Source organism: Pongo pygmaeus, chromosome 16 (assembly GCF_028885625.2).
Source record: "Pongo pygmaeus isolate AG05252 chromosome 16, NHGRI_mPonPyg2-v2.0_pri, whole genome shotgun sequence".
In the NCBI taxonomy this organism is placed as follows: domain Eukaryota; kingdom Metazoa; phylum Chordata; class Mammalia; order Primates; family Hominidae; genus Pongo; species Pongo pygmaeus.
The window spans coordinates 86322061-86346865 of NC_072389.2; the positions used below are offsets into that span (position 1 = coordinate 86322061).

Here is a 24805-nt window from a genome sequence, read left to right on the forward strand (position 1 = left end):
CTGAAGATCTATATTCCTTCCTCAAGGTCTTTGTTCCCCGTTTAGGAAGAAATTCAAACCTGCTCAGCCCTGGCATCTCCCACCGGCATCTCCCAGACGCCTGAGCAGGTCTGTGGTACTAAACTCACAGGAGCGAATAGTAGAAGAAATACGTCTTCCATCCTGCCCTAGCTCTGAAACCACCTTTTGTGTTTCCTATAAATGTATTCACTCTTTTCACTGGACAACCATGGAAACCAGTAGCAAAGGCATTTTATTAAGTTCTAACTCAAAAAGCTTAATCACATTTTGGCAGCTTTTCTCTACGACACAGACACATAAACTTCATTCTCTCCCCTTTTGCCCCTCAGGTTTGGGTATTAGGCATGTCTTAATAGACCAGCACAGCCGTTTAAAAGGAGAAAGTGTAAGCTTCCTGATACATTGGTTAACTCTGCTTCCATTCCTTGTGCAAACTTCTCAGCATTTTCCGACAGCAACCATCTTCCATGGATCGATATCTCCCTTTGGATCTGGAATCAGTAAGAGAGAGAACCTGTGAAATGCCATTCCTGAATAAAATATGGAAAGAGTTCATTCTGATTTTACTCATTTTTTACCATGCCAACTTCTTTCACATGTTGGAAGGTTGTGTGCCCATGAAGGGGGGCTGAGTAGGGGAGGAAAAGCAGGGAAGCCATCAAGACTGTGGAGGAATCAGAGCAGAGGAACGACTGTACAAAGAAGCAGCCAGCAAGCTGAGGCCAAGAAGGTCCGGCCCAGGCCAGACCAAGCAATAAAACCTGAAGGAAGGACTCTCTGTAGGGCAGTGGGACAGTGGGCAGATGTGATGGCGCAGAACAGAATGGCGAAGTTTCTGAGCCGGGCAATTTCAAGAAATCTGTAACAGAGGGACAAAGAATAAAAGGGAGAAGGAGCTACCCAGGAGAACAGGGCTAGTAGGAAGAATATAAGAAATCTAGCAGGCTGGTGGCCAAGCAGTGGTGTGCTAGAATCTATTCATATTAGTACTGGCTCATGAGAGCCCATTGTTACATTTTCAGGATTTTTGTGAGCCACCTGACATCAGGTTGGTTGCTGGAAATTGGCTACATTGTATTCATACTAGAGAAATTGATAAATGCTACAAATTCGGGTGCCTACCCACCTCTTGAAGTTCTCAATGGCCAGTTGTTAAAATTTACCAGTACACCACTAGCTGCCAAACTCCTAGGCTCCAGTGGCTTAAAATCCCAATGATCTAAGAGATCCAACTTGAGAGGTGAACTGGACAGCCTAGCCCCACCCCTTCTCTCCTCCTTGTGCTCTAAAGGGGCTGTGCCCAAGACCATCATAGAGGAAACTGCCATATGCCACCTACAGCCCCTGGGTGGGGACTCCCTTTAAAAGAGTAGTGATCACAGCCTAGACTAGAATTCTCAAAGTGGGGTCTCCAGACCACCAGCAGCAACATCACCTGGGAACTTGTTAGAAATGCAGATTCTCAGGCTCCTCTCCAGGCCTGCTGAATCAGAAACTCTTGGAGTAAGGCCCAGAAATCTGTGTTTTAACAAGCGCCACAAGCAATACTGATGCTTGCCTGATTTTGAGAATCATCGGGCGAAGTTGTGGAAATGATAGTTGGGTCCAATTTGTGAATTAAGACAAAAATTTAAAAATGTATTGCTGTGTCACAGTAAAGAGGATTGGAAAGATGGTGGGAGGTGGGTGCAAGATGGCCCAGCAAATGGTTCAGGATGAAGTCTTGAATTATGCAAAGGATTGGCAGGCTTTGTGATCCCAGGTTGGGGAGGAGCTGATTAAGACCTGTGCTGGATAAAAACAGGCACACAGACCCAATGGAATAGAATAGAGAATCCAGGAACAAATTCACACATTTACTGTGAACTCATTTCCAACAACAGTGCCAAGAACATACACTGGGGAAAGGACAGTCTCTTCAATAAATGGTGCTGGGAAAACTGGATATCCATGTGCAGAGGAACTAAACCAAACCCCTACCTCTCACTGTATACAAAAATCAAATCAAAATGGCTTACAGACTTAAATCTAAGATCTCAAACTGTGAAACTACTATAAGAAAACATTGTGAAAACTCTCCAGGACATTGGACTGGGCAAAGATTTCTTGAGTAATACCCCACAAGCACAGGCAACCAAAACAAAAATGGACAAATGGGATCACACCAAGTTAAAAAGCTTCTGCACAGCAAAGAAAACAATCAATAAAGTGAAGAGACAACCCACAGAATGAAAGAAAATATTTGCAAACTACCCACCTGGGTATCAATAAAAAAATGTATAGGGAGTTCAAAAAACTTTACAGGAAAAAATGTAATAATCCAATTTTTAAATGAGCAAAAGATCTAAAAAGGCATTTTTCAAAAGAAGACACACAAATGGTAAGTATGTATATGGAAACACCATTGATCATCAGAGAAATGCAAATGAAAACTATAATGAGATATTGTCTCACCCCAGTTAAGATGGCTTTTATTCAAAAGACAGGCAACAGCAAATGCTGGTGAGGATGTGGAGAAAAGGGAACTGTCATACACTATTGGTGGAAATGTAAATTAATACAACCATTATGGAGAACAGTTTGAAGCTTCCTCCAAAAATTGAAGATATAGATACCATATATATGATCTAGCAATCCCACTGCTGGGTGTAAGCCCAAAGGAAAGGAAATCAGTATATTGAAGAGATATCTGCACTCTTATGTTTATTGCAGCACTACTCACAATAGCCAAGATTTGTAAGCAATCTAAGTGTCCATCAATACATTAATGGATAAAGAAAATGTGATACATATACACAATGGAATACTACTCAGCCATAAAAAAGAATGGTATTCTGTCATTTGCAACAACATGGACGGAACTTGAGACCTTTATGTTAAGTGAAATAAGCCAGTCACAGAAAGACAAATTTCACATATTCTCACTTATTTGTGGCAGCTAAAAATAAAACAATTGGGCCTGATGTGGTGGCTCATACCTGTAATCCTAGCATTTTGGGAGGCCAAGGCGGGTGGATCACTTGAAGTCAGGAGTTCAAAACCAACCTGGCCAACATGATGAAACTCTATCTCTACTAAAAATACAAAAAAATTAGCTGGACGTAGTGGTGGGTGCCTGTAATCCCAGGTACTCGAGAGGCTGAGGCAGGAGAATTGCTTGAACCCAGGAGGCGGAGCTTGCAGTGAGCTGAGATCGTGCCACTGCACTCCAGTCTGGGTGACAGAGTGAGACTCTGTCTCAATAAATAAATAAATAAATAAATAAATAAATAAATAGATAAATAAATTGAACTCATGGAGATAGAGAGTAGAACAACGGTTACCAGAGGCTGGGAAGGGTGGAGCAGGGGGTTGGAAGAAAGTCGGAATGGTTAATGGGTCCAAAATAGTTAGAAAGAATGAGTAAGACCTAGTATTTGCTAGCACACAGGGTGACAACAGTGATTTATTGTACATTTAAAAATAACTAAAGGAGTATAATTGGATTATTTGTAACACAAAGGAAGAATAAATGCTTGAGGTGAGGATACTCCATTTACCCTGATGTGATTATTACACATTGTATGCCTGTATCAAAATATTTCATGTACCGCATAAATATATACACTTAACATGTACTTATAAAAATTAAAAATTAAAAAAAAGACTTGTTCTGGACCTTAGTGATTCCTACGTATTATTCAACACCGCGGTGAAGTTTGCAACATCTACCCACCCATCTATTTATTGATTCATTCATTCATTGAACAATTATCCTGAGGGAGCACAACTATTTAAGGATTCTGTGCTTTGCAAAAACAGGAGTGAATAAGTCACGTTCCCTACCCATAAATAGCTCATATTTCTAGAGGAGAAACAGTTGGGCAAAATATAATTACAATGCCCTAGCTACCTGACCCTAGCTAGGAAGGCTTTCATTTAAATTATATCATTTACTTTTTATAAATAATCCAGTCAGCTATGACTTACTCCATTATATAGTGAAGAAAACAAAAGCTCAGGGAGGTGAAGTGACTTTTCTAACGACACACAGTCTTTAAATATCAGAGCCAGGCTTGAATTCAGGTTTTCCAAAGCTAATTCCAGCTCCGTGTTCTCTGTATAACTGAGGCCTAAAAGATTGAACAGTTCCAGTTTTGCCCAGTGTTTTCCCCATGGTTTGTAGCAATTATAAAAATAGATATCACACAAGACCATGCTGAACCTTTCCTTTTTGTCTAAATACTTCCTAGAGGAACAGTCCTGCCATGTCTCATTAAAGCAGGAGTTCTCACTGGGCACAATGGTTCACGCCTGTAATCCCAGCACTTTGAGAGGCCAAGGCGGGCAGATCACGAGGTCAAGAGATCAAGACCATGCTGGCCAAGATGGTGAAGCTCCGTCTCTACTAAAAATACAAAAATTAGCTGGGCGTGGTGGTGCTCGCCTGTAATCCCAGCTACTTGGGGGCTGAGGCAGGAGAATCGCTTGAACCTGGGAGGTGGAGGTTGCAGTGAGCCGAGATTGAGCCACTGCAGTTCAGCCTGGAGACAGAGTGAGACTCCGTCAAAAAAAAAAAAAAAAAAAGGAGTTCTCTTTTTGAAAAATACAAAGAAGAAATGAGAATTTGTTTTCAAAATTAAATCAGAGTGATAAATTCCTCTCCTGGGACCCAATTCCATGAGCCTGTGGCCTGGCATTCTTTCCTTGGACTTGACTTATATGTAAAGACAGGGAATACCTTCTACCTGTATTTTTCTGCGGTTGGCATGATTTCTGAAGTAACTATTAACAACACAGTGGGACGCTTCAACAGTAGAATTGTATACTTATGCAGATTTATGAGAGATTTTTGTTTTGTTAAAATTTCTGTTCTGAGGCAGTGTAATGGGAACACGTGCCAGATGGACTCAAGATGGTCTTATCTGATATCTATTAATATTACTGTTGCAACCCACAGGAAAGGCACTGGGTAGAGTTGGCTGACCCCGTCATGTGAAGCATGAGGCTTGCTATTGCCTACTTTAGCAGAGTGATGTGCAAGGGACGCCTGACACCACCTCACCCCAGCCTTGGTGAAGCGTTTACATTACCAGTCTATTTATAATAAAAAGCTCTGGCTGTGCCACTGAGATCCTTCAGGAAAATAGCAACCCAAAGAGTTTATGCAAAATAATATCCTTACTTGCTCATTGGGCTAAAATGTGTCAAGGACAAGACTTTGGAAATAGGAGGCACATGAATCCCAGCCCAAACCTTTTACCAGCTGTGTAACCCTGGGCAGACTTTGATTTCCATAAATGCAAGAGGACAATAATAAAATATACTTTTCCAGGTAATCAGGAGTGTTAGCAATAATGTTCATAAATAACATAAAGTTCCAGGAGAAGAGTGGATGCTCAATAAGTGGTTACTCTTGTTTTCAAGATTTCCCCCCATGAAGTTACCTAACAAGTGTAACATTTCCTCCAATGAATAATATGTGTGATGCATCAATCACAATGGATATATGTTGTTTAGAGTCAACCTTTTTTTGTTTTGGAAACTATCTTAAACTATGCTGGCAAACTTAAAAATTCAGCTAACATTTGGCCTAGAAAAAGGTAGAAAGGTTGTGTTATGCCCCATTAAAAAAAATGCCAATAGGGCATTTTTCTCATTTTTACATGATGGTCTCTTATTCTGCATCAGTGATAATGAAGACTTTTTAATTATCAGTAATTGTTCATTAAATATTGCCAAGCTGTTGCTAATTTTCTTTGGTGAACACTAGCAAAATATTTGCCTGGATGACAGTACTTGAGAATTATCCAAGTCCAAGAACACAGAATAATGGGAAACTAGGCCCTTCCTTTCTAATTTCCAGGGCTGTTTCTAGAACAGCACTTTCTTCTATAGTAGGCTCTCCAAGGACACCAATTTGGGCAAAATCAGGCACATCATTGCAAACCTGAGTGTGGAGACTTGCTCACTTGGCATTTACTGGGAAAAAAAAAAATGAACTTCCACGTGCCACAGGCATTTAAATGCTTGCTAGACCTTGCGGTTGCAGAGGGGAGTCAACAGGACTCCTGCCTCCAAGGATTCTCAGTGGGCTGAGGGTCTGCAGGCATGCATTGAATCCCACAGCGCAGAAAAAACTCCAACAAGTTATGAGCTTGTGCCATGCGGGAAGAAAGAACAGTTCTTGTAATGATACAAAGATAGAGGAGGCCACCTATCTGACAACTCAAATCTGATTTCATTATAAAAGTCATTTATTTCATAATGAAGTCAAAACTTCTGTTGCGTATGTATTTGTCTCAAAAAACTCTTCGGTTGTAAGTAAAGGGCAACAATTCAGGGGGCTTAAGGACTAAAATTCGGAATGGACTCAAGAATGCTTTGTGAAGCCTTGAGGCTTAAGTGACAGGACCTCTCAAGGGAGGTAGCCACAGTCAGAAAGCCCTCAGCTATCTGAGCAGTCCTCATACCTCACCTCTGTTTCTCTGTGTCTGTTTCATTCTTGTCTTTCTTCCACCTGTCCTACTCTGCCTTTCCAGATGAAGCACAGAAAACAGTTGCCCCACAGCATCTAAGTATGTCTTCCCTAAATCCAATCAGCTAAGGGCTCTGTGTCCGGACCTTGTGGAACCAAGAGGCAGCTGCAGCCCACCCAGTGGTGAGGGAAGTTCTCAGGGAAAGTGAGTCATCCCCCATTGTTAAAGTACTGGGTTGGGACTGTTCGTAAGGTAAATAACCTAAGTTGCACACATAGCTATGGAAATGGTAGGTCAGAGGGAGAAGGTTCGGCTTCAGGTTGGAAAGAGAGGGATGTTTGTAGAAAAAACAAAAATCAATTGAGCATTGAAAGAAAGTTTTAACCAGCATAGTGAAGCAGCATCATTGTCTGGGGTAAATACCTGGGATTCGTTGTTTCACGGCCAAGGAAAACTAAGACGCAGACGCACAGAGGGTGAGGTTCAGAGTGGAAGTTTAATAGGCGAATGAAAGAGAAGAGCTCTCTTGCTACAGAGAGGGGTCCCAGAGAAAATGGTTGCCGCGTCCGCAATGAAATGCAGAAGGTTTTATAGATGAGCTTGAGGGGGCAGTGTCCGATTTACACAAGGCATGAAAGATTGGTTGCACCAGGTGTGCTATTTGCATAGTGCGTGTAAAAGCTGGCCGCCCCACCATAATTTTTTACTATGCAGATGGGTTCCCTGCCTGGCTGGTGCCATGTTGCCTGGTTCTTTTCTGTACACGTGGTGACAAAGAAAAGGGAAGATGGAGCCTCCATGTTGAACATGCCTGGCCTTCAGGTAGCCCTTTCCTATTGGCACAGCTGCCGGCACATTCACATGTGCAAGCTTCCAGCTTGCTTATCTATGTCTGCAGCTCATTTTTTCAGGCTGCTCTTTGTTAGAAAAGAAGTGATTTGGGGGCTGTTTTTATTAAAAGGGAAAATCTGCCGAGGACTCTGTTGCCCTTACTATCTGCCTAAATAATTTCTTTCTACCTCCTCTATCAGTAGGGATGGCGGGGGGGGCGGGGGGAAACCCAGACCCAAAGAGTGAAGAGAAGTCTAAGGAATAATCAGACAGTAACCGCTGAGACCAAAAGAAAGATAGAATTAGGTGCCAGGAATTAACTGAGGCAAGCAGTTCAGAACAAAACCTGGAGTGAGTTTGTCCTGAAGTTTCCCTGTGGGAAGTACATAAGGAAAGCTGTGGTCCTTCCAAGATGGTGGCTGTGTGGAGCTACTTGGTCTCCATTTCCCAGGTGCATCTTCAATTAACCACTCACATCCTAACCCCATAATGGCATCTCATTCTTATTCTGGCTACTTAACATCTATTGAGCAGTTAACCATGCATCAGGCACTGTGCTATCTATATTACTTGAAATGATTTCCCTAATAGTGCAATGAAATAGGTGTCCTTATTTATATTTTACATATGAGGAAACTGAGGTTTAGGTGAAGCAAATCGCTTAGGGGCACATAGCAAGTAAGTCACAGGTGCAGCTTTGTGTGACAGACACTAAGACCTGTTTCTGCAATTACTATAGTGTCTATCCTCCACGTATTCTATCTTTGATTTGTCAACTAGATTGTCATAAAACTAGCACCCGATACATCTAATTTTCTGCCTCCCCTAAGAAAATAACTTATAATTCCAGACCACCTTCACTGATTGGGGGAAGAAGCTGAGGGTGATGAATTCATGCAAATTCTGGGAAAAAGTCTAATATAAAATAAAAGACAGGCCAAGCCTCAAAAAACCTCCATCAGGTTTTGTCGTTGTTGTTGTTTGCCTACTTTACGTTTTTTGGGTTCTGAGCTCTTGAAATTGCAATGACTGCCTGTTTTCATTTGCAAAACTTCTCACCATAGCATTACAGCTTTGATAAGTGCTTTTGAAAGCAAAAGAGCATCTATATTTAGCAGAGAAGGTCAAAAAGAAGTCTCTAAATAGAAAAATATGTGTGCTTAAACTTTTGTCTCATTTAAATATGAAGATAAATTTAAACACTCTTTGGTGTCAACAATTCCAACCTCATAAATTAGAAGCAACCATAGTAAATGCATCCAGCAGCATTTAAGCTATCCTTTTATTTCCCCTACTTATAAAGCATGGGGCTGAAAACATTTGCGTTGATTTACTCAATTTCCTATTGTCAAGTTCTATGTCTACACTTGATGTGATTATGTTAATGCGCTAATTAAGTTTGGTGTCCTTTACCATACGTCTGCTTCCAGCAAAATAAGAAAATGCTAAGAGAAGTATGTTTTCCTTGAACGTGGTCTGGAATAAATAGGGCAAATGCCCTGTGAGAGCAGAAAATATTATCTTTTGGGTTGAGCTGCCTTAGATACAATTTAATTTGAATGCTTGAACATATTTACGAGGTGCAAGAAGCAAATAGAAAAGAGCATTCGAGCTGTGTAGTGTGCCTTACTTTCACCATTAGAGCTGAAACAATGGTGAGTGTGCTCATATGTGAGCCAGAGTGTTTTGGGGGACACTGCAGGAGCAAAAATCAAGAATATGCTGCTTGTATATTTCACCCAAAGCCACCTTTAACTCAAATTTATATCTTGTTCTATTTTTTTCTGACTCAATTTATGCAGACATTTTCATTATTTTGCAGGTTGATATTCCTTCTGATTTTCAACTCTAGAAAAAGGCCTGGGGCCCAGGTCTTGTCTGTGATAATGCATATTCTTAAAAGAGACAAAAAGAGTCAATTGTTTCCCTTTGCAAATTAAACTATGACACGATATTTTGTTAATACTTAAATTTTAAATTTCATGTTATTGAAAGAGCTCTTTTAGATTTATTTAGATGTCGATTTTTATCATGTAATGCTCACACATATATTAGTTAAGCTTTTCCTAAAAGTGGATCATAGTCAGAGTCTTTCTTCTGAATCACTTACAACTCAGAGTCAATGTACATGTTTTTCTTCACACTTTCATCCTCTGGACTAGATGTTGAAGCATTTCTCATATTTGTCCCAATGCTGCCTCCCGGACATTCTGCAAGTCTCGATGCTGAACTTTCTTGATCTTATTAGAAGGGTCATCCAAAGGTTTTTAGTCTACGTTGTGCATGCAGAGCATAGCAATTACACCAATATGACAATGACTGTGAAACACTACTGACTGTAAGCCACCTCCCGATTTCAGAGAGAACCCTAGAATCCATGAAATACTGTAAGTCCATAGCAGCAATCCTCCTAGGGTTGTTGTAAGAAATATCCTGGAATACTGCCTAACACTTAGTAAGCATTCAATAAGTGATAGCTGTCAGCAATGCAACTCTAACTTGTTGGGATGGCTCTGTATATGTAAATTACTGAATAATTAGGGTAATAAATTACACCCAGGCTTTAGTTATACAGATATTGTAGGAATGTGTGCCTGTTTGGTCTCAAACAATGGGAAAGGATCTCCTATTCAGTAAATAGTGCTGGGAAAACTGGCTAGCCACATGCAGAAAACTGATACCAGACCCCTTCCTTACGCCTTATACAAAAATTAACTCAAGTTGGATTAAAGACTTAAATGTAAGACCCAAAACCATAAAAACTCTAGAAGAAAACTTAGGCAATACCATTCAGGACATAGGCATGGGTGAAGGCTTCACGACAAAAACACCAAAGCAATTGCAACAAAAGCCAAAATTGACAAATGGGATCTAATGAACTAAAGAGCTTCTACACAGCAAAGAAACTATCATCAGCTTCAACAGGCAATCTATAGAATGGGAGAAAAATTTTTCAATCTACCCATCTGACAAAGGTCTAATATCCAGAATTTACAAGGAGCTTAAACATATTTGCAATTAAAAAAAACCAACAACCCCATCAAAAAGTGGGCAAAGGAGGCCGGGCACGGTGGCTCACACCTGTAATCCCAACACTTTGGGAGGCCGAGGCGGGCGGATCACCTGAGGTCAGGAATTTGAGACCAGCCTGGCCAACACTGTGAAGCCTCATCTCTACTAAAATACAAAAAAATTAGCCAGGGGTGGTGGCGTATGCCAGTAGTCCCAGCTACTGGGGAGGCTGAGTCAGGGGAATTGCTTGAACCTGGGAGGCAGAGGTTGCAGTAAGCCAAGATTGCGCCACTGCACTCCAGCCTGGTGACAGAGCAAGACTCCGTATCAAAACAAAACAAAACAACCAACCAAACAAAAAACTAAAAAATTAGCCGGGCATGGTGGCAGGCACCTGTAATCTCAGCCACTTGGGAGGCTGCTGAGACAGAAGAATCGCTTGAACCCAGGAGGCAGAGGTTGCAGTGAGCCGAGATTGCACCACTGCACTCCAGCCTGGGTGACAGAGTGAGACTCCATCTCAAAAAAAATAAAATAAAATAAAATAAATAAACTAACAAATAAATAAATAAAGTGGGCAAAGGATATGAACAGACACTTCTCAAAAGAAGATATTTATGCGGCCAAAAACACATGGAAAAAAGCTCAACATCACTGATCATCAAAGAAATGCAAATCAAAACCACAATGAGATAGATCTCATGCCAGTCAGAATGGCGATTATTAAAAAGTCAGGAAACAATAGATGCTGGTGAGGCTGTGGAGAAATAGGATCGCTTTTACACTGTTGGTACGAATGTAAATTAGTTCAACCATTGTGGAAGACAGTATGGCGATTCCTCAAGGATCTAGAACCAGAAATACTATTTGACCCAGCAATCCCATTAATGGGTATATACCCAAAGGAATACAAATCACTCTACTATAAAGACACATGCACATGTATGTTTATTGCAGCACGATTTACAGTAGCAAAGACATGGAACCAACCTAAATGCTCATCAGTGATAGACTGGATAAAGAAAATGTGGTACATATGCACCATGGAATACTATGCAGCCATAAAAAGGAATGAGATCGTGTCCTTTGCAGGAACATGGATGAAGCTGAAAGCCATCATCTTCAGCAAACTAACACAGGAACAGAAAATCACATGCACACATATGTTTATTGCAGCACTATTTACAACAGCAAAGACATGGAACCAACCTAAATGTCCATCAATGATAGACTGAATAAAGAAAATGTGGTACATATGCACCATGGAATACTATGCAGCCATAAAAAAGAATGAGACCATGTCCTTTGCAGGGACATGGATGAAGCTGGAAGCCATCATCCTCAGCAAACTAACACAGGAACAGAAAACCAAACACTGCATGTTCTCACTCATAAGTGGGAGCTGAATATTGAGAACTTATGGACGCAGAGAGGGGGACAACACACACGAGGGCCTGTTGGGGGTTGGGGGATGAGGGGAGGGAACTTAGGGGACGGGTCAATAGGTGCAGCAAACCACCATGGCACGTGTATACCTATGTAACAAACCTGTACGTTCTGCACGTGTATCCCGGTTTTTTTTTTTTTAAGAAATAAAGAAAAAGCTAATCTGAAAAGTCTACATACTGTATGGTTCTAAACTATATGACATCCCACAAAAGGCAAAACTACTGGGATAGTAAAAAATTAGTGGTTTCCTGGGATTGGTAGGGAAGGAGGGATGAATAGATGGAGCACAGAGAATTTTTAGGGTAGTGAAACTATTCTTTATGATACTATAAAAGTGGATACACATCATTATACATTTATCCAACCCCATGGAATGTACATCACAAGTGTAAACACTGATGTAAATTATGGACTTTGGATGAAAATGATGTGTCAATGTAGGTTTATTGACTATAACAAATGTACTAGTCTGATGGGACATGTTGATAGTCAGGAAGTTGTGTGTGAGGAGGGATAGGGGGTATGTGGGAACGCTGTACTTTTCACTAAATTTTGCTGTGAACCTAAAACTGCTCTAAAATAATATCTTTTAAAAGCAGAAACATTTCTAGATTAAAGAGACATAAAGTCAAGACAATGAAATATAACATGTGATCCTGGGTTGGACCCTGAACTAGGATTCTTTTTTTCCATACAGGACAATTTTGGTATAATTGGGAAACAAATGAATAAGGTTTATAGCTTAGATAATTGTATCAATGATAATTTCTTGATTTGATAATTATAATATGGTTATATAAGAGAGAGCCCTTTTTTTCAGGAAATACACAGAAATATTTAGCAAAAAGGACTCTAATGTCTCCAGTTAGTCTCAAATGGTTCAGAAACAATAATATTGGTACATATATATACACATATATATACACATATATACACATATATACACATATATACACATACATATACACATATATATATACACATATATACACATATATACACATATATATACACATTATATATACACATATATACACATATATACACATATACACACATATATACACACATATATATACACATATATATACACACATATATACACATATATACACATATATACACATATATATACACACATATATATACACATATATATACACACATATATATACACATGTATATACATATATATACACATATATATACACCCACACATATATATACACATATATATATAGAGACAGAGAGAGAAGAAATGATAAAGCAAATGTGGCAAAATGTTAACAGTTGGGGTGAAAGGCTTATGATAGTTCTTTCTACTATTTTTGCAACTCTATTGAAAGCCTGAAATTATTTCAAAATAAAACGTATGAATAATTGTGAAAACAAACCACTTCAAAGAAAATAAAAAGTACATGAAGAGTATTAAACTCATTCTGAACCAATGCTGGCTTTCTAAATTCCCTTCTGAACACTTTTGCTATTCACGTGCACACTCATAGAATTACAGTCTTAGTGTTTGCTTCTTTCTTTCTGCTTTCTTTTAAACTCAACATTATTTCATGTAAACAATCTCTGCATTGACAGAGTGCAAAGACCTGCTACTTTCTAGGGACGTTTTAGGATCCCACCACTTGGCTGGGCCTTGGTAGCTTAGCTGCCTGCCTATTGTTGTGAATTATTATTTTTGTTATTTATCAATTCCTAGCATGTTTATCTTATTCTACAAAAAATAGTGTCAGAGCTAGTATTGTTAACTGTAAAAAGCCTACTCACCTCACCTACCCCAAACCCTTGTTCTTGCATCCTGTAGCATCATAAGATGAAATCACCTAACAATGAAAGCACAATGATGAGTTCTCAGAGTGGTCAGCCTGCTGGCTCCTGCATTGTTAGTCTATGCAGAGACCTGATTTTGAATCTTGACCATGTTTGCGACTAGCTGTATGATCTTAGGCAAGTTATCGAGTCTCTCTAAGCCTCTCTTTCTGTTTATTTCATTTACTTAAGTCTTTCTCAAAAGTTTGAATGTATATCTTGCTCTATATGTGAATATTGAATACCTGCTTACTCTATTTTTTGTTTGTTTCCCCTATTTACAGAGAACTTCCTCAATCTCATTCCAATTTACTTCACTAAGTTAGCAAGAGAAGTTACATTTCAAGTTTCTGTGTTAAAATGGGATAACATTATCAGTGGAGAGAGCTCTAGTTTGCATAAATTAATACTTTAAGATTGACTGAGCAAGAATTTTGAAGTCAGATTTGTCTGTGTTCACATATTTAGCTATGTCACTTATCAGCTGTGTGACCTTAGGCAAATTCCTCTTTAAATCTGTATCAGTCACCAGATCTATAGAATGAAAATAATATTAACTACATTAAAGAGTTACTTTAAAGGGTTAAATGAAATCTATATAAAACAATTTTGCAATATTTTAGACACTTTGTAGATACATAGTTTATATATACATATATATATGCACATACATATACATGTTAACCTAAATACTCACATAAAAATAAATATGATATAGTTATTTACAGATTAAAATTGGAAATCAGTGAGACAAAGATGCTCTCTAGAAAGGTCAGGGGCTGCTCAGCATCACCCTGGGACATGACTACTCCCCTTGGTCTGGAACCTTGGTTTTTCTTTTTAGCTCAAGCAGAGCTCATCAGGTCCTGAGGGACAGACTGAACTCATCAAATATCAGTTTATTTTTAATAGGGAGCAGAAATGGCAAGTACACTAGAGTGAACCTGTGGGCTGATCCACTCATTACCTTTTACGGGAAAGTCTCCTTAGGAAGCCAGATTATCCTCTGAAGGTTGCTGGGGCAGGGTGGGTGTGTGTATGTACACATGTGAAGTATAGGCCAGAAGTGGAGTGATGGGGGATTAGAAAGATGGCCTTGTGGCCAGTATCACTGAGTCATACATAATAGCCTAATGTGCCCCCCTCAAGGAGAAGAACTGGCGGCATGATTAGGGAACCACTTGAGTCCTGGACACATCTTGTTTCTTGAGGAGGTTCCTCATAGACCATTCCTTGCTATTGACAAAGAAGTTCTTGTGTATCATTGCTTGTTATTTTGTTTTTCTCCAAAATGTTACTTGTAACAAGTCTTTATTCTTCCCCCTCTCCCCCAGTACACATTCATCTTTAGCAGGTCTTGTTAGATTTTCCAGCTCTTTTTTTTTCTTTTTTTTGCATTTGACCCAAAAAAGATATTCTTTTAAGTCAACATCTGCCCTAAACAGTTGTATCTAATTTGTGCTTATTTCTAGTATTTTGCCTTCAATTTCCTGTTGCTATGGTCAGAATTTCAGAAACAGCTTCAGAAACCATCATGCCTACTCAGCAAACAAATTCCTCCTCTTTTTGGGCCCTGTGAGTAGGATGACTGGGGAAACACCTAGTTAGGAATATACTTTGGTCCAGAAAAAAAGAAAAAATGGGAGTTTCAAAGACACATTATATGAACAGCCTCTGAGACGTGTCACAGTCAGCAAGGGTGCTAAGGCCCTGCAGTTGGCTCTCCATTTGGCCAAATTCTTATGCATTATGTAAACAACTTAGGTACCAGGAACAAAAGCAGAACACTTTTCGCAATGAATATTGGGAATGTCAGGGATTTTCCTATTCAAGTATCATGTAACATGAATATGACTTGATACACAAATATTCTGTTTAAGTTACAATTTTAGAGACTCAACTGATGAAATGGAGACCAGGCGAGGATTTGTGTTTTCCTCTAAGTATTTTCTTTTCCTCAATGTTGTAGTGTGTTGGAGTTTAACAACAGTAGTGTAGGAATGAGACGACCCCAGCCCTGTCTTTGCCATCATCCCCCATTCTTATCAGTGATTTTCCTTTGTAGCCAGGGGTTTGACTTTTAATAATGTATAAAATTGAGAAACCCAGACCTAGAGAAATGTACCATTATCCATCTCTCATCATTGTCCTGTTGAGACCACGCGGGCAGGAGGAGAAACCCCCATCTTGGCAGATCAGGAAGAAATGAGTGTCTCATTTTGAATCATCTAGGAGAATAGGCAACCTTAAACCAGGAATTGAGGTGGGCTCTGGATTGGCTAAGGAAGGAACTTCTCCCTCGTTCAGGAGGCTAGAAGGAATTGGAACTCTGGATTTAAGGCATAGTGAGGGCTGGAGTATGTGGGTGGTGAGGGGTGCACCCAGAGGCAGGCCAGCCAGATGGTCCCAACACACCTCTTTGGCTTGGTTTGGTTTGGCTTGGTTTTCAGTTAATAGCAAGTTGGTTTCCAGTGCAAGTGGTAGATGAATTAGCAACACAGGGAAATGGTGAGTTTCTGGAGCAGTCGGCAGTTACTGCAGCCGTAGCTAGAACTACTTCTGGGTTCTGACCCCACATGCAGGTGAGGAGGAGGAGCAGGAATGGCCCTTTGTAAGGGAGGAGAGCAGAGGCCTGCCCTGAGGCTAACTCTGGATGGCAGCCATGGTGTTGGCAGCAGTGCCAGGAGAACAGAAATCAAGCAGGGTCACTGGAAGAGATGGGTGCTGATCAGGAGGGAAGTCTGGAGTAGAGGTGGCAGGGAAGTGGATGACAGTGTGACAAGAGGCAACCAAAGCAGGTTTGTGCAAGATTCAGCTTCCTTGAGGACCACCCCCCGCAACCTGCCCAGAGAGGCCTGGGGGTGGAAAACATTGTGAAAACTGGAGTTCTCCCTAGCAGGGGTGGTGGGTATTTGTGTTATACTTTAAGACACAAGAATGGAGTAGTTGTGACTGCTTCTCCTTCTGCCAAACCCACAACTTCCCTCCAATCCACAACTCCTCCACTTTTGCTCAAGATGCAAAAGCAGCACCTCTCTCTTCCACCGCAACCCTTAATTTCCTAATAGTATAATACACAGGGAAAATGAGAAAGTTTCTTAGGTTTACCTCTAAATTGTGTACTAGATGGTTTTTAAGGTCACCGCTAAAATTCTATGACTCTGTGTTTGAAATAGTCATACATTCAAAGGACCGAAATCTAATTCCTCAACGAGTTAGACTGAATGTTCTCAAAATAAATTTTCTTAAACAAAAACATGCTTCATTTCCCTCTAAGAGTGTGACCTACAGGAAGGAAAGTCATTGTCACCTGTCCTTTGTTTGTGGTAATTTGCATGCTAATGATCGCGCAGTCCCAGACCAGTCGGTTGGATAATGAACTTGGTCGAGCCCCGTTGTATCAGAGTAACCAGTGTGGATGCCAACAGAATGCTGAGTATCACTTGGAAAGAGAGATTAATCATTAACCAACCCTATTAATTCACTTGGCATTTTTAAGCAAAGATTACTTCTCTGTATATAACATAAGAAAAGATCAGATGCACATATTCAGCATTACTTGCTAAGACGTCCAGATAATCATATTATGCTCAAAAAGATTGTTTTCAATTGGGCAGGTGGCTTCCAAAATGAATTAATACAACAGGAAGGTGGTTAGCTATTAAAATCTGAATAATTTCATATATGTGGCACTTCTTCACTAATAAGACCAAGTAAAAAATGCCCAGACCAGTGAAATAATGGTGTTAAAATGATTTGAAAGTCAGAAGGTGCTGGGCATAGATGAGAATTTGTTATAACTACAACTGGTAAATGGAGTTACTGAAATCTTTCCCATAGACTGGGAAAACATGAAGACTTATACGGAATAGGGCACTAACTGATGAGTAGAATATCTTCTTTTTCCTATTTCCCTGTTGTTCTCCAAGAGTAATTGATGTAGCTTTTAATATGAGTCAGAATCAAAGCAGGAAATTAAAAATAAAAATCCAGAGAAGAAGCGTTAACGATTGAGAGATGCTGGAGTTCCCTAACACTGAGAACGTACTAGCTTTTGCAGGGGGACACAACATTTAGCTCTATGTATGCTGCCATGGAAGAGACAAAGGGATGGAAACATGCTGCTTATGTGATCACTGATGTCTGATAAGATACTCAATCACTCACTCCATGAGTATTAGAATACTTCATAAGGCTCAGGCTATGAGCTGGGTACCAGAGAAAGAAAAAAAAAATGAAGGAATGAAGGTAGTAGCTCACACCTAATGAATTAAATAAGATGTTATTTTAAAAACCAATCCTTGTGCAGTGAGATATGTGCTACAACAAGGGGAAAGGAGGAATTTGGAAGTGCATCCCGGAAGAAGCCATGAGCACACCACTCAGAAGAGAGAAGGCCATCCACGCGTGGTTCCTGATGAATGAGAGGTTCACTGGGGAGAGGGGCATTTTGGGCAAAGGCAATAGCATGGTGCATGTAGGAAATGACTGTGTGGCTGGATCTTACTGGAGCATAATTGGAGGGGAATGGGGAGCAACTATGGAGGTAAAAATGGACAGGAAGGTAGAATCAGAGACACAGGGGTTCATTCCAGAGTTCTGCCCTTGGACTGATTTATGAATGTTTCTTTTTGTGCTTGCTAAATTTGTCTCTGCATTTATCTTTGTTCATTTTTCCCTTGCTGTAATTTTTTTTTCCCACTTTGTGGCAGACATCTGTGGAAATGTCCTCCCAGCCTGTCCATAGCCTCATCATCTTGAGCTCTGCTTCTCTGTAGCTCCAGCCTCCGTGTCCCATCAGGGGAGGCTTCTTTCCCACACATTCTTGTCTCCTCTCCCCATCTGGGACAGCATGGTCCCCAGGGCGAGGCTGGCCTAGGAGCAGGCATGTGACTCGAATCAGGGCTTCACCCAACCTTTCCCTAAGATGCCATTCCTTCCAGAGAGGCTGCCCCTTTCTGATCATGGGAGCCAAAGATAGTCTCCATCCTACCTGTCAGGAGCGATGTATCTTCACCATGTGGAGGAAGGTGTGTGCAGCAGTAAAGAACGACACATGAAGGGAAGGAGAGGGGAAAATACGCAGAGGGAGTCCTTGTGAAGTCCAGATGCTTGGCCCCAGTTTTTCTGCAGTCTAACTGTATCCCTGCCCTTCTGAGTTTTGGTTGTTAACCCTTCCTTTGGGTTACCTGGGCTCCCTTAGCACCTTACCAATAATATGGCTACATAAGCTAATTTGAGTTGGGGTGTTTTCAGGTACAAAATACTCATTGACCCTGAGATTTCTGAGCTAAATGCTAATTTCACTTATTTCCATTCATTTCTATTTAATAATCAAGTATTTGCAGCTATGAATTTTTGTCTGCAGCTAGCTTTTGATACAGACAGCATCATTATACTATTTTCCAAATTGTCAGTTGCTTTTTTGTTTTAATTAAATTTGTCCCATCTCATTTCGGGGATGGGAGGCTGAACTTACCTCACCTCTTTGATAATAATATCAACAAATATCCTATACCAACCACATACCAGATAATGTTCTAAGCTTTCTACAAATATTAACTCATTGAATTCTCACAAGAACCCTGTAAGATCAGTACTATTAATATCGCTAGATCATGGATGAGGAAATGGAGGCACAGGGCATCTAACTCACACTGAGCAGGTAAGCAGAGTTGCTGAGATTTGAACATGGGACTGTCTGGCTTCCAAGTCCATGCTCTGAGAGCAGCTTAGAGTCTAAACTGCAATGTTGTCACGGCTCTGTGCAGTAGAAAAGGCCAGCCCAGTTGCCACTAGCCCCTGAGACAGCCAGAGAACACAACAAAAGCACCAGCACAAGCATGTGCTGTTCTTCAACACACAAAGAAGCTCAGGCCTCAGGACACAGGGTTCTGTTTGCAAGAGAACAACTCCCAAGAGACAAGACACAGCCAGGAAGCAAGATTATGCCTGTAACATCGTGGTCCCATCATTGTCTCCAAACCCACTCAGTCATTGCCCCATGCCTTCCTCCTGAGGCCGGATGCTTTCGGTCCATGCTCAGGGAGGAGTAGGGAGATGGTAAGTGGGGCAGAATTATCCAACAGGCCAAGAGTAAATCAACCACAAATCAACAAATTTTACATTTGTCCTTCGTTGTTGTTGATCTCATCTACCAATAACTAGGAAATCTTTGTTAAAGTCTCTCTGGTAAGGTGATTTTTGTCAGCTTCTCCTTAAATTCCCAGTAGTTTTTGTTGTGTACATTTTAGCACTACGTTACTTGGTCTTGATTCCTAAGAGTTCATGGATGGTACATTCTCACCATGGATATGTTTCCATCTATTTTTCACTTTATTGTCTCTTTTTATCCCTGTAGCAGGGTGAGAAATTTACTCATACCATACTCATTTGAACCAAATGAACTTTAACCTTGAGAGCTCATGGTATTTCTTTGTTTTATACCATCTCTTACAAAGCTCAGCATCACCCAGGTGAATGCACAGTCATTCTTAGGTCCTTTCCCTTTCACTCCTAGCTCCCCTTTAAGGTGGTGTCTAGGTGGTCATGGAGGGAGTGGTGGGAGAGAAGGGAGCCTTAGAGCCTTGCCCACCTCCATTCTGAGGGGCTGGGATGGTCATTTGGCTGGTGAACATTAATGTATCTTTAGGAGGCCTCACACTGAGAGCTGGTATCTGTGGCCTTGGTTTGGGGCCTTGTTCATTCAATCGTGCCCACTATAGTCTTTTAGTCCTCACCCAGATATCCGTTAATTTAGACCCTCAATACCTTCATGTCTCCTCACCTGTGGGACACCTAGCATACTTCACAGAGCCACGAGGAGCCAGGAGTGCCATATCAAGCCCAGCTTTGCAGCTACATCCCTCAATCCCTGCAGAACAACCCTGTGTGTTATCTTCCCCAAGACTCCCATATGGGTGTGGCCAGAAACCCCTTTGCTTTTGGTTATTCCATCAGCTGGCTTGATATACCTTCCACGGAAATTACAGCACCTGGGTCTGACTGCCTGTTTCCCCTCCCACCCTCCTTCCTTCCTTCTCCCCACTCTCCATGAAGGTAAAGCACGACAAGCTTCCCCTTCCTATCTCTGTGGGATAGGGACATGCCATACTTTTCTTCTTCCCTCTGCAATACTATCACAATACATTTTAAAGTCTCTAAAGTGTATACAGCACACGCATTACTTCACTCAATGTCACCTTCACCAAAATTCAGCACAGTAGGTAACATCATCCCCATTTTCCAGGTGAGGAAAGTGAGACTTAGAGAAGTTTCATGAAGTGACAGATCAAAAACCTACATACACCATGCTTTCTGCTTCAAAGGCTGGTGCTTATGCCTTTTTGTATAAAACTAAGATCTCATCCACATTTGATCTGTTATAAGTCCATGATTCTTGGTGTAAAGGAGAGGCCTGATAGAGAAGAAGGCAGGGGTGGGGGCTGGGGGTAGTGCCTGGACAGACAATCTGTGGGCAGTTGTCACCTGTGTAGAAATAAAGATAAGGAGGTAGCAGTGGGGATAACAGAGACCCATGAGCCTTTATCTCCAGCAAAGAGAGGGAGAAGTTAGAATGAATGGAGGAGGAAGGAAGGGTCGAGAGGAGACATATAAATGGAGAGAAAGCCTGTGGTTATATCCATGGCAGCCCTACCATGCCTCTCCTTCTGCAGAAGCCCGTGCGTTCATTCCTGGTCTCTTCGTATCTTAAAATGAAGTTAAAAGAAGATAAAATTAGCCAGGCGTGGTGGCTCACGCCTGTAATCCCAGCATTTTGGGAGGCCAAGGTGGGCGGATCACGAGGTCAGGAGATTGAGACCATCCTGGCCAACATGGTGAAACCCCATCTCTACTAAAAATACAAAAATTAGCTGGGCATGGTTGGTGGGGGGGGTCACCTGTAATCCCAGCTACTTGGGAGGCTGAGGCAGGAGAATTGGTTGAACCAGGGAGTTGGAGGTTGCAGTGAGCTGAGATTGCTCCATTGCACTCCAGCCTGGTGACAAAGCGAGACTCCATCTAAAAAAACAAAACAAAACAAAAAACAAAAACAAACAAACAAAAAACCGGGTGCAGTGGCTCACACCTGTAATCCCAGCACTTTGGGAGGCCAAGGCAGACGGATCACCTGAGGTCAAGAGTTTGAGACCAGTCTGACCAACATGGAGAAACCCCGTCTCTACTAAAAATACAAAATTAGCTGGATATGGTGGTGCATGTCTGTAATCCCAGCTACTCGGGAGGCTGAGGCAGGAGAATTGCTTGAACCTGGGAGGCAGAGGTTGTGGTGAGCCAGGATTGCACCACTGCACTCCAGCCTGGGCAACAAGAGTGAAACTCCGTCTCAAAAAAAAAGAAAAAAAAAAAAAAGATAAAATTGCCTTGGATCATTATATAATATACAATGGAAATCCTTTGTCTCTAGTGTTAGGACTTAAAGGGATATGAAGCAGAACTCAGGTGGCTGCTTTCTCCCACCAAGTTAAAAAAAAAAAGAAGAAGAAAGAAAGAAAGGCTGTGGACCCTGGTACACATTAGCACAGCAGCTGGTCAACTCTGGTCATTTCTAGGAGCGCTGTGCTCAGAATCGTGTGCTATGGGCCTGGTGGATCTGCATTAATCTTTTCAAAAATGCAAATCTCAGCTTCAAATTCAACAGCCTCCTTTGGAATTTCAAAGAGTTCTAGGTTGTTTAAAGGTTGAGTGGAATTCCTGAGCCTGTGTTAACTGGTTACAGTCTACTGACTCTCATAATTAGCACAAGACCACTGTATTGTGTAAATGCCACTCAGTATTCAACAATGACTAACCACTCCATTTCAGATTGTTTACTTAAGTGGGGGGCTTTCATCCACAATCAATGTTTCTGAGCATTTAACCTATTTAATACTGAGAGACGAGAGAGAAGGTGAGTTGCCCATTTCTCTATTTCTTCTCCTACACCCTAACCACTCCCCAACCCCAGCCACCAAATCCCAGTATTGTGCGTAGCCCAGTTCTAAGTCTTGTCTGGCTATTAAGCTGCACGACCTTGGCTACCCTGAGCCTCAGTTTCCTTATCTGCAAACTCCGGGGGCAGAATTGGATGATGTTGAAGGTCCTTTCTACCTCTGAAATACACTGACTGGGGGAGAAGATGAAATGTCTCCTTTGTGAAAATCTAAAAGTATTTATTACTTACCAAAAACCACAGCATGGCCAACTCCAGACTTGGGAAGTGTCTAGCAGTTGTCCACATGTCGCCTGTCTTTTATTGCAATGGACCAGTGCAAGAAGTAGGAAGCTTGAGCAAGATCCAGTTTTAAAGGTATCAGCCAAGTAACATTTAGAAAAATGGGCAGAACACAACAGCAGAGTAAGAAAGTAAAACTTGTCAACAAATATGTATGGTTAAATGTGTGTGTGCCTAAGAGTCATGTTCACTCATATTTTATTTTTTAGGGATGATATTAGAACTGTATTTGGAGACAAAATGAGCTCTGGGTCCTGGCTGAAATGCTAAACCGATACATAAACACCAAGCAGAGGAACTTGCTTCCTTCTAACGGGTGTGGAAAGTTGGAGAATAAAAGAGCCTCGTGGGATAGGGGGCAGTGATACCAAGTGCTATTTATGTAGATGGGCCACCAGAGATTGAACCGCCTGTGGGGAGAAGGATCCAGAAGGGACTCTGGGTAGCAGAAATATCTGAGATGGGGTTTTACCTTTTTTGATGTGGAGTGAGTGAGGAGAGCCTCCTCTTTTACTTTCCTTAAGAAATCTTCAGTCCAGTATATGTTATACACTAATTAAGTTGGTATTTGAGTGTGTTGCTTTTCGGGGTATGTAGAAGAGAGGCTGAATTCTCATTTGGCTTGATGTTGGAATCAGGAACGGTCAACTTTGATATGGGGCATAGGAGTGGGCCATAGCTGATATCCTGGTTTCTCTGTCTGGGCCTGGCCTATCTTGTGGCTGGGTGCACACCTGCTTTATTTTTTACTTGAAATGTCTTCTTTTTCTACCTGTCCTACTCATGTCTTCAAAGCCTAATTTTCATTTTCCTTGATCACTCCACCTCCTCTCTGCCCTCATTCATTCATTAGTGACTACAGGCTGGAGATGCCAATTTCAGGACTTCTGCCCTAAGCCCCCAAGGGAGCTGTGTGCTTCTTGAGCGCAGATACTTTGTTTCACTCTTCCCCACTCTACCTCCCAAACCAGAAAAACAGAGCTCCTGTGTCTTTCTTTCCATGGTAGGCTCAACACCTGGCTTTGTGCCTGGCACACAGCAGACATTCAACATTTGTAGAACTGATAAGACTATTAGATTAGTAGTGACAAATACTCCCCGAAGAGAATGCTTATTTGAACATACATCCCAAATTTTCTACCCTTCAGAAAATGCCTCTTTGGAAGGATTTAAGACAGTTTGATGTTTCTGCAAACATATCTGCATTTAGGGGCCAACTTGCCCTTCTCAGCGTTCACCTGGGATGTCTTTATTCTTCCATTTAACCTTCACAGGGGACCACGATGGTGACGTGTCCTTCCTAGAGGCCATTACCTCTCACAGGGATCCTAGTGTCTGGTAGAAAACAACCGCTCCAAGTTCTCTGCATCCAAACTTCACCAGGATACGCGGATAAACCTATTTAAAAAAAAAATCTTTTTAAATTCTCAACTTGGTGGTGTAAATAAGGCCCTTGCAGCGCCCTCAAGTAATAATCAACGGCACTCATCATGGAAGGAGGGTAGAGCCCAGCGCTTTACTCAAAGCCAAGACAGTCACAGTTTCTCGGACCCGGCTGCCTGTGCCTGGGCGTGTGCACTGTGCACTCCGAAGCTGTGTGCGGCGGTGGCCTTGGAGGTGCCCGTGGCCTTAGGAATTCCCGGAGTCGGGCACCCTCCGCTTAGCACCGGGCCGTGTCCCCGGCCTGGGAGCCGAGCAGCGCGGCTCTGGCATGCTAAGTGGGCAGCACTGGGGCGCCTTTGTTCCTCGCGGCCGTCTCCCAGGACCGGCTTCCCTCTGAATCTAAATGGGCTTCTCCCCCACCCGCTCCGCCCTGGCCTCCTGGCCTGGGCACGGCGCCCCGCGGTAATGCGCGCCCGGACACCTGGGGCGTGGGCGTGCGGGGGCAGCCAGGGCTAGGCGAGCGCGGGAGGGGCGCCTGCGTTCCCAGCCCGGCCAGGCCCGAGCACCTGCGCGAGCCCGAGGGAGCGCCCGGCCC

At 41.8% G+C, this 24805-nt stretch overlaps 1 long non-coding RNA gene across 1 annotated transcript; it reads right to left on the reverse strand.

Annotated features, from left to right (window-relative positions):
* Positions 1 to 234: 234 nt before the first annotated feature.
* On the reverse strand, positions 235 to 24755 carry LOC134738311 (uncharacterized). The gene is made up of 2 exons (XR_010123990.1): positions 24066 to 24755; positions 235 to 512 (listed from the first exon to the last, which is right to left on the reverse strand). It is a non-coding gene; the product is annotated as an uncharacterized LOC134738311 (long non-coding RNA).
* Positions 24756 to 24805: the final 50 nt, after the last annotated feature.